The 7361-nt window shown below is 45.3% G+C and overlaps 1 long non-coding RNA gene across 4 annotated transcripts in view; it reads right to left on the bottom strand.

Moving 5' to 3' along the window:
* The window catches only part of LOC122547776, a 28350-nt gene extending 21908 nt beyond the window's left edge, over window positions 1-6442 (bottom strand). Inside the window, exons 1-3 of one of the 4 annotated variants that reach the window (XR_006311085.1) lie at window positions 6343-6442; window positions 3194-3276; window positions 903-1002 (exon numbers count right to left, since the gene is read on the bottom strand). This is a non-coding gene — a long non-coding RNA (uncharacterized LOC122547776). Of the gene's footprint in view, window positions 1-902; window positions 1003-3193; window positions 3277-5681; window positions 5722-6342 lie in introns of those variants that run through there. The other 3 variants (XR_006311084.1, XR_006311086.1, XR_006311087.1) reach the window with 3 other exon arrangements.
* Window positions 6443-7361: the final 919 nt, after the last annotated feature.

Raw genomic sequence — 7361 nt, 5'->3', positions numbered from 1 at the left:
AGTTTGAATTATAAGCAGAGGCTGGATAGGCTGCGACTTCTTTCACTGGCGCGCAGGAGGCTGAGGACTGATCTTATTAAATGTTTATCAAATCATGGAGGGGTGGTATCAGTAATGTGAACAGCAGGTGTCCTTTCCAGGAAGGGACGCGACTCAAGACTGGGTACATACCTTTTAAGGTGACAGCAGAACGGCTTTAAAAAGGCGTTCGGGAATTTTTTTTTATTTTTGTTCAGATAATGGTTTGTGTGTGGAATGAACTATCAGAGGAAGTGGTAGTTGTGAATCAAATTACAATTTTAGGGTGGCACAGTGATTAGTACTGCTGCCAGGACCCCAGGTTCAATTCCAGCTTTGGACAACTGTCTCTGTGGGACTTGCACATTCTCCCAGTGTCTGCATGGGTTTCTTCCAGGGGCTCAAGTTTCCTCCCTAATGAGAGAGCAGCCCTATGGTCTGGTAGGACAATGCTGTCTTTACCTTTTACACAGTGATGCCACTGTGTCTCTGGGGTGGGGAGAGGGAATGCTGAAGGAGGTGGATGGGACACCACTCAGGCACAGTGCTTTGTCCTGGAGGATGTTCACTTTCTTTAATAGTGTTGGGGGGTGCACTGATGCAGGCAAGTGGCGAATGTTCCAACACAATCCGATGTGTGCCTTATAGAGAGCAAATAGGCATTGGGGAATCAGGGGTTTGGGGAAACTGAGGTGTTCTCCTTATAGCAAAGGCAATTGAGAGGAGCTGTGACAGAGGTTTAGAAAAGTTACCCGTTATAATAATAAACCTTACACCCATCAGCTCATTATACAAGGATTACAGGACACACATTCAAGGTTTGGGAAGATTCAAAGGAGAACTTTTATGCAGCAAATGGGATTCAGATGGAACACAATACTCACACACAATGAGAATATCCAGGTCCTGATGAATTGACTAATTCAATCAGAGTTAGGTGTTACAATGACTGAGATTACCAGCTGAATGTCCACCTGTAGTATCCTGTAATACAAGTTTATAAAATCCATCTCTGTCAGTTCAGGTTAGAAACTCGCACCATCCCCTCCTCCTGGCCCAGGATGACTGGACACATTACCCCTTGTGGAGGTCAGCAGTCAGTTCAGGGGGAAATCTATGTGGGTTTCTAGGAGTTTCCACCTTGGAATTTCTTGTGACTGAACAGGGCTGATGTTTGACATATGGGACAGAATATTCCAAGAGTCAGTGAGATGTGGAGAGCAGGATTTGCTTCTTTTTTTTTCCTTTGGTGCTGCCGCTGTGCCTCATCAATAAGACATGGGGTGTGAAAGGCTCATGCAGCTCGATGGACAAGTTGCCTCCATTCTGACCAATTGGCAGTTAGATCCTCCCATAGAGTATCTCTAAAAACAGAGCACTCTGCAAGCTTCACACTGTCCAGTGCTCCCAGTAAATGTTTGGGGGGGGGGGGGGGAGAAACTCCTGGAAAAGGCATAACTGTAAAGTTCTAAGAGGATGGTGAAGAGAGAGAGATGCACAGGAGAAGGGGGCAACAAGTTGTCAGATGGAGTATAATTTGGGAAAAAGTGAAGTCGGTCATTTTGGAGGGGATAATAAGAGAACAGAGTGCTACTTACATGGTGAAAACTGCAGAAAGCTGTACCACAAAGGGGGGCGGGGGGGTAATTGTGCTGGAAACACTGAAAGCTAGCAGATTCTGGGTCAGTCACGAAATCAAGGGTTCATTTCAGATTCATCAAGTTTAAGGTAACACCGACACGGGTAAGGGGTTTCAGTAGCAATGGAGCTGGGGTGAGGTGGTGTTTTAAAAAATTCTCAAGGTCAGGTTCGTAGGAGAGTAGTCTGACACAGAACAAACGACCAAGAGGCGAGTCTGCTAGAATATGGGCATTTTATTCCCCGCAGCGTCGCCAGAACGGGTCTGGCTTATACTCACTCTACATGTTACCAAAACTGGGAGCCGTCAGTTCTCGTAGAGCGGTTGCCAACAACCCACGCTCGGCGGTTAAACGTAACCCCGGAGCAGACTCACCGAACTGGAGACTTTTCCAGCTGATATACTCTTTTCCAGATATAAACATTCATGTGAACAGCAGAGCAAGGCTAAAAAACACATTCCATTCTGGTTACATACAGATAAGATGATTCACACGGGACTAAGCAACACCTCCATTCCGGTTAGATTCACACATGTATTGGGACATAATTTTTAACCGTTTCACCACATTCCACTGCTTGGAATTTTACACCACAGGTGGAGACAAGCAACATTTTAGAAATTGGAATTCCTGGTGTTTGTGATTGCGTAGATGTCTGATCAGAAGGTCACCTTGAGGTCAGATACGACAGCAATGTTGTGAAGAGTCTAGTTCTATCTCAGACTGCACCCAGTCAGAGGGAGGGGCTCAGCAGTAAGGGAAAGGAATTTGTAAATGCAACTGAAGGTAATGGGTTTAACCGTAACAATGTTTCTTTGGAGGAAATTGCAGTTAATCGAGTACTGGGAATGTGATAAGCAGTTTGATAACAGAGTAACAGTGGAGCAATGGAGAGGGATGGTGCGGAGGGAGAGCTGGGCAGTGTCAGCGTACATGTGAAACCTCACACTGTGCTTTTGGACGATGTCACCTCCTGGCAGTGCGTAGGTGAGAAAGAGGAGGGACCAAGGATAGATTCTTGAGGGACACTCAAATACAAGGAATTCAGAAAGGAACGGGAGAGTGGAGATGGAGCAGGATTTACAAATGATGATGAGGTCAAATGTTAGTTTTTTTTGCAGAATGGATGAGAAGGACATAACCAGAAAAGACAGACAGACAGAACAAGTAACAATACCTGTGAATTGGCGAGGGGGAGTGATGAGGAGGAAACAGAGTTGGAATGTCTGTAGTTTAGTGAGACTAGTAAAAGATCAAGATGAGCTCTGATAAGGCTTGACAAGAGACTGGAGAAAGGTATAAGTTTGGGACAAAAATCATGAACACCATGTGAGGCAGTTTGTCTCGGTGGGCTAGTGGGAGGGAGGGAAGCAGCAGAGGCAGCTGATCGGATTGTCTCAGTTTTAGTGACAGAGAAACTCAATGTGCTCCTTGCTCTTGTTGTTGGAGGGAAGGATGAAGGAGACAGGATGATGGACAGGGTTTTACAAAGAAACAAAACCAGGGTTAGTCATATTTAAAACGAGTGAACAAACCTAACATATTTAACTTTTATCCAGAATATTAAAATGTACAACTGAAGTCCTTGTTCGAATCCCAGCTCGGCAGATGGTAGAATCTGAATTCAAGAGAAAATAACTGGAATTAGGAATCTCCTGATCTCCATGGAACCATCGTCAATGGTGAAAAAAGTCCTGCCAACCTGACAGTCGCCCAACAAGCTACTCACTGTATTAATCACTGCAAAGTCTCAACAAAGGAATGAAACTGGATGGACCACTTGGCATCTAACAAGGCATTAGGAAATACAACCACAGAATCAGCCCTCTTGACTCTGCAACATCTTGCTCACTAACATCTGTTTTTTTGGGGGCCAAAACGTGGCGAGCTGTCGCACAGATTAGTCAAGGAACAGCCTGACATAGTCATACTCACAGAGTAATCCCTTACAGATAATGGCCAGACACCACCATCACCATCCCTCGATAGAGAGTGTGATAATGGAAAAGCACAACAGGTCAGGCAGCATCCGAGGAGCAGGAGAATCGACGCTTCGAGCCTAAGCCCTTCATCAGCCTGACCTGCTGTTTTTTTTCCCAGCACCACACTCTCGACTCTGATCTCCAGCATCTGCAGTCTTCACTTTCTCCTGAAATCTCTGGATATGTCCTGTCACCCCAGCAGGGCAGACCAGGCAGAGGTGACGGCACAGTAGTGTACACACAGGAACCATTTGCCCTGGGAGTACTCAGCATTGACTTTGGGCACCAGGACGTCTCATGGCTCCTGCTGATTACCGCGTACCGTGCTCCCACAGCTGATGAATCAGTGCTCCTCCATGTTGAATAACACTTGGAGGAAGCACTGAGGCAATAAAATAGTGACAAGCCTACTCTGGGTACAGGATTTCAATGTCCTCTACCAAGAGTAGCTCAGCAGCAGGATTACTGACTGAGCTGGTCGGGTCCTCAAGGACATAGCTGCTCAACTGGATTTGCAGCAGGCGGTAACGGAACCAGCAAGAGGGAAAAACATACTAGATCTCATCAGTATGAATCTGCCAGCTGCAAATGCATCTGTCAATGACAGTATCGGTAAGAGCGACCATCCCACAGTCTTTTTGGAGACAAAGCCTCACCTTCAAGTTGAGAAAAACCTCCATTGTGCTGAGTGGTACTATCACCCTGCTAAATGGGACAGATGTAGGTCTCAGGCACTGTGGGATAACAGCAGCAGCAGAACTGTACTCCAGCACAATCTGTAATCTCATGGATTTGTACATCCCGCACTCACCCATCACAATGGACAGGAAAGAACAGCATGCCATGAGCAGCACCAGACAGACCTAAAAATGAAGTGCCAACCTGGTGAAGCTACCAAGCAGGACTATCGATGATCCATCTCAGCCTTCTCCAGTGGTTCCTAACGTCACAGATGTGAGCTTTAAGCCAGTTCAATTTAGTTCGAATAATATCGAGAAATGGTTAAGTAGTGTAAAGGCTATGGATCCTGCTAACATTCTGGAAATAATACTGATAGCTTGTGCTTCAGAACTTGCCATCCACCAAGCCACGTACCGCTCCAGCACTGGTATCGACTGGCAATGTAGAACATTGTCCAGGGATGTTCAACACAAAAACACAGGGCAATCCAACCCAAGCAATTTCCCTCTGTCAGTCCACACTTCATCAGCAGTAAAGTGATGGAAGATGTCATCAACAGGGCTATCAAGCAGCAGCTGCTCAGCAACAGCCAGCTGAGCGACACTCGTTTTAGGCACCACCAAGGCCACTCAGCTCCCGATTGTGTTACCGCCCTCATTCACAACCTGACAACCAGCTGAATCCAGAGGTGAGGCGAGAGTGACAGCCCAGCCCCACTCCAACACCATTATTTCTAGCTGATTCCACCCTCATCTCAGTTCATATACTGAAACTCTCATTCCATCGTGTGTTATCTCCAGACTTAATTATCCAAACACACTCCTGGTCAGCCTCCCAAATTCAACCTCCCTGCAGTCTCAAGAAAAATTGAAAGCTCTATCGCCCACATGCTCACTTCTCCCCAAACATGTTCATCAGTCAAAAGGCTCCTATTCATAAGCAACAACAATTTAAATTTCTCATTCTTGATTTGATTCCTGGCTGTGATCATCCCTAGCTCCCTGCACCACACTTCCTTTGTCGAGGTCTCAACCCATTTTCTTCGAGACTCCCAATGATTGGTTAATTCATTACTTCAACTGTGTGGCTGATTCTACAGTTACTAAAGCAACATGGTCTGGAATTTGCAGACAAAACCTCATAGGTCTGCTTTCCACCTTTAAGACATCCCTCAAAATCTGCTTTTTGGCAATGCTTTTGGTCACCTGACTTAAAATGTCCATCTCTGGCCTTATATCTAAAGTTCTTAATAGTATTTTTATGAAATAAGCATGATGATAAAACTACAAACTGTTCTTGATTTGGACATTATCTTCAAATCATCACTGTTGCTGAGTGAATACTCTGTAATGTCTCTTACCCAACCACATTGTGGAAGCACCTTCACCACACAAACTGCAGCTGTACAAGAAAGTCAAACATCACCCTCTCCACAGGCAACAGGGCTTTAGCATTAATCACTGGTATCTGTGGAAGGAGAAACATCTGTTGATGTTTCAGGGAGTGCAAAATGGATTACAGGGAATGAAAAAGAAAAAAGTAATCTGATAATAGAGCAGCACATGGTCAGGGGCTGGGCCGTAGTGAAAAACTAATTTACAAAGGGTCTATAAAAGTAATAATACAGTACTAAACAGACCAAAATTACACCCATGGTTCGAGACTAAGGAAGCTAGATATTGACAAAGTGGTTTTGAGGGAGCCCAGAGGTGAATCAGAGCTGTATTGGCTGCTGTGATCACAATGACTCTATTCTGAGAAAGGCTGCACATGCGCCTGGCTGCACCTTGCCCCCTACAAAGATGGCGGCGCTGCACGTGTCCAGTGAATCGTTGTCCCGAATAAAGATGGCGGCGCTCACTCAGGCCTGCAGCCGCGCTGAGGCAATTCCCCATTTACTGCAAACACGGGACTGGGACGTTCAAATTTGTGTTTTCCGACGTGCACAATTTGTTTGTAAAACCTCTCCGCTCGTAGCAACACAGTTTTTCTCCGGTTTCCCTGTTTATTTCTTTCCTTACCGTATCCTTTCTCTCCATAACTTGCCGAGCCTTCATTACAGCGACTCTGCGCCGCGCGAAGGGTGATCACATGATTTAGTTTAGCTCCGCCCATCATTCACTTTGATTGGTTGGAAGACCAACCTCCCGCTTGGTCCTCCAGCCTCGCCCACCGTCCTTTCATTGGTCCGGTGCTGACATCAATCACGCGGGGTCACTTTGTTGACTAGAACATGCGCAGTGAATCCTGCTTTAGCTGATATGTTGGGTAATGTGATGGGAGAGTTTACTCAGGGTAAGAATGCCCTTTGTGTGAGCTCTGCAGTAGATTTCCTTTATTCATGGAGGGAATTGCCTTCCTACTCATGACTGTATAACTATGATTGATGAGTCAATGCCATCTGAATCAGTACATAAACAGCCCATTTTCACAACATCTGAGATCTTTAGCACATTGTATCACGTTCTTCTTTAGAAACCAAAAAAAACATGAAATTGAGCCTCAAGGAATCGGAGCAGGAGTAGACAATTCATCCCTTTCAGCTTGTTCCCCCATTCTATCAGATCATGGCTGGGCCAACCCAGACCTCAACACCTCTTTTATGCTTAATCCGCAAAGCCCTCAACTGCTCAATATTTCAAAAATCTATCTGCCCTCTTTTAAAATAATTTGAGATAGAATCACAGATACCCTACTGTGTAGAAACAGGCCCTTCAGCCCAACAAGCCAGAACAACCCTCCGAAGAGTAACCCAACCATTCCCCTCCCACATTTAACTTTCACAATTGTTTGGGCGAGAAAATTCTAGCCATTCACTGAGAGAAAAAAATCTTTACTTTTTCTAAAATGAATGTTCCCTTATGTAATGTCCCTGGTTTGAGACTTCACTGGTGCTAGAAGATCTCATCAACATCTACCCTGTCAATTTCCTCAGAATCTTGTTTCCATAAGATCACCCCTGCTTATCTATTCTTGATAGGTCAACCCTTTCGTCCTCAAAACAGCTAAGTGAATCTTTTTTGAATGGTTTCCGATGTTA

The sequence above is a fragment of the Chiloscyllium plagiosum genome, unplaced genomic scaffold, assembly GCF_004010195.1.
Source record: "Chiloscyllium plagiosum isolate BGI_BamShark_2017 unplaced genomic scaffold, ASM401019v2 scaf_15137, whole genome shotgun sequence".
NCBI lineage: Eukaryota > Metazoa > Chordata > Chondrichthyes > Orectolobiformes > Hemiscylliidae > Chiloscyllium > Chiloscyllium plagiosum.
The sequence above is the reverse complement of the archived record's forward strand: the minus strand, read 5'-3'. Positions and strand labels throughout refer to the sequence as shown.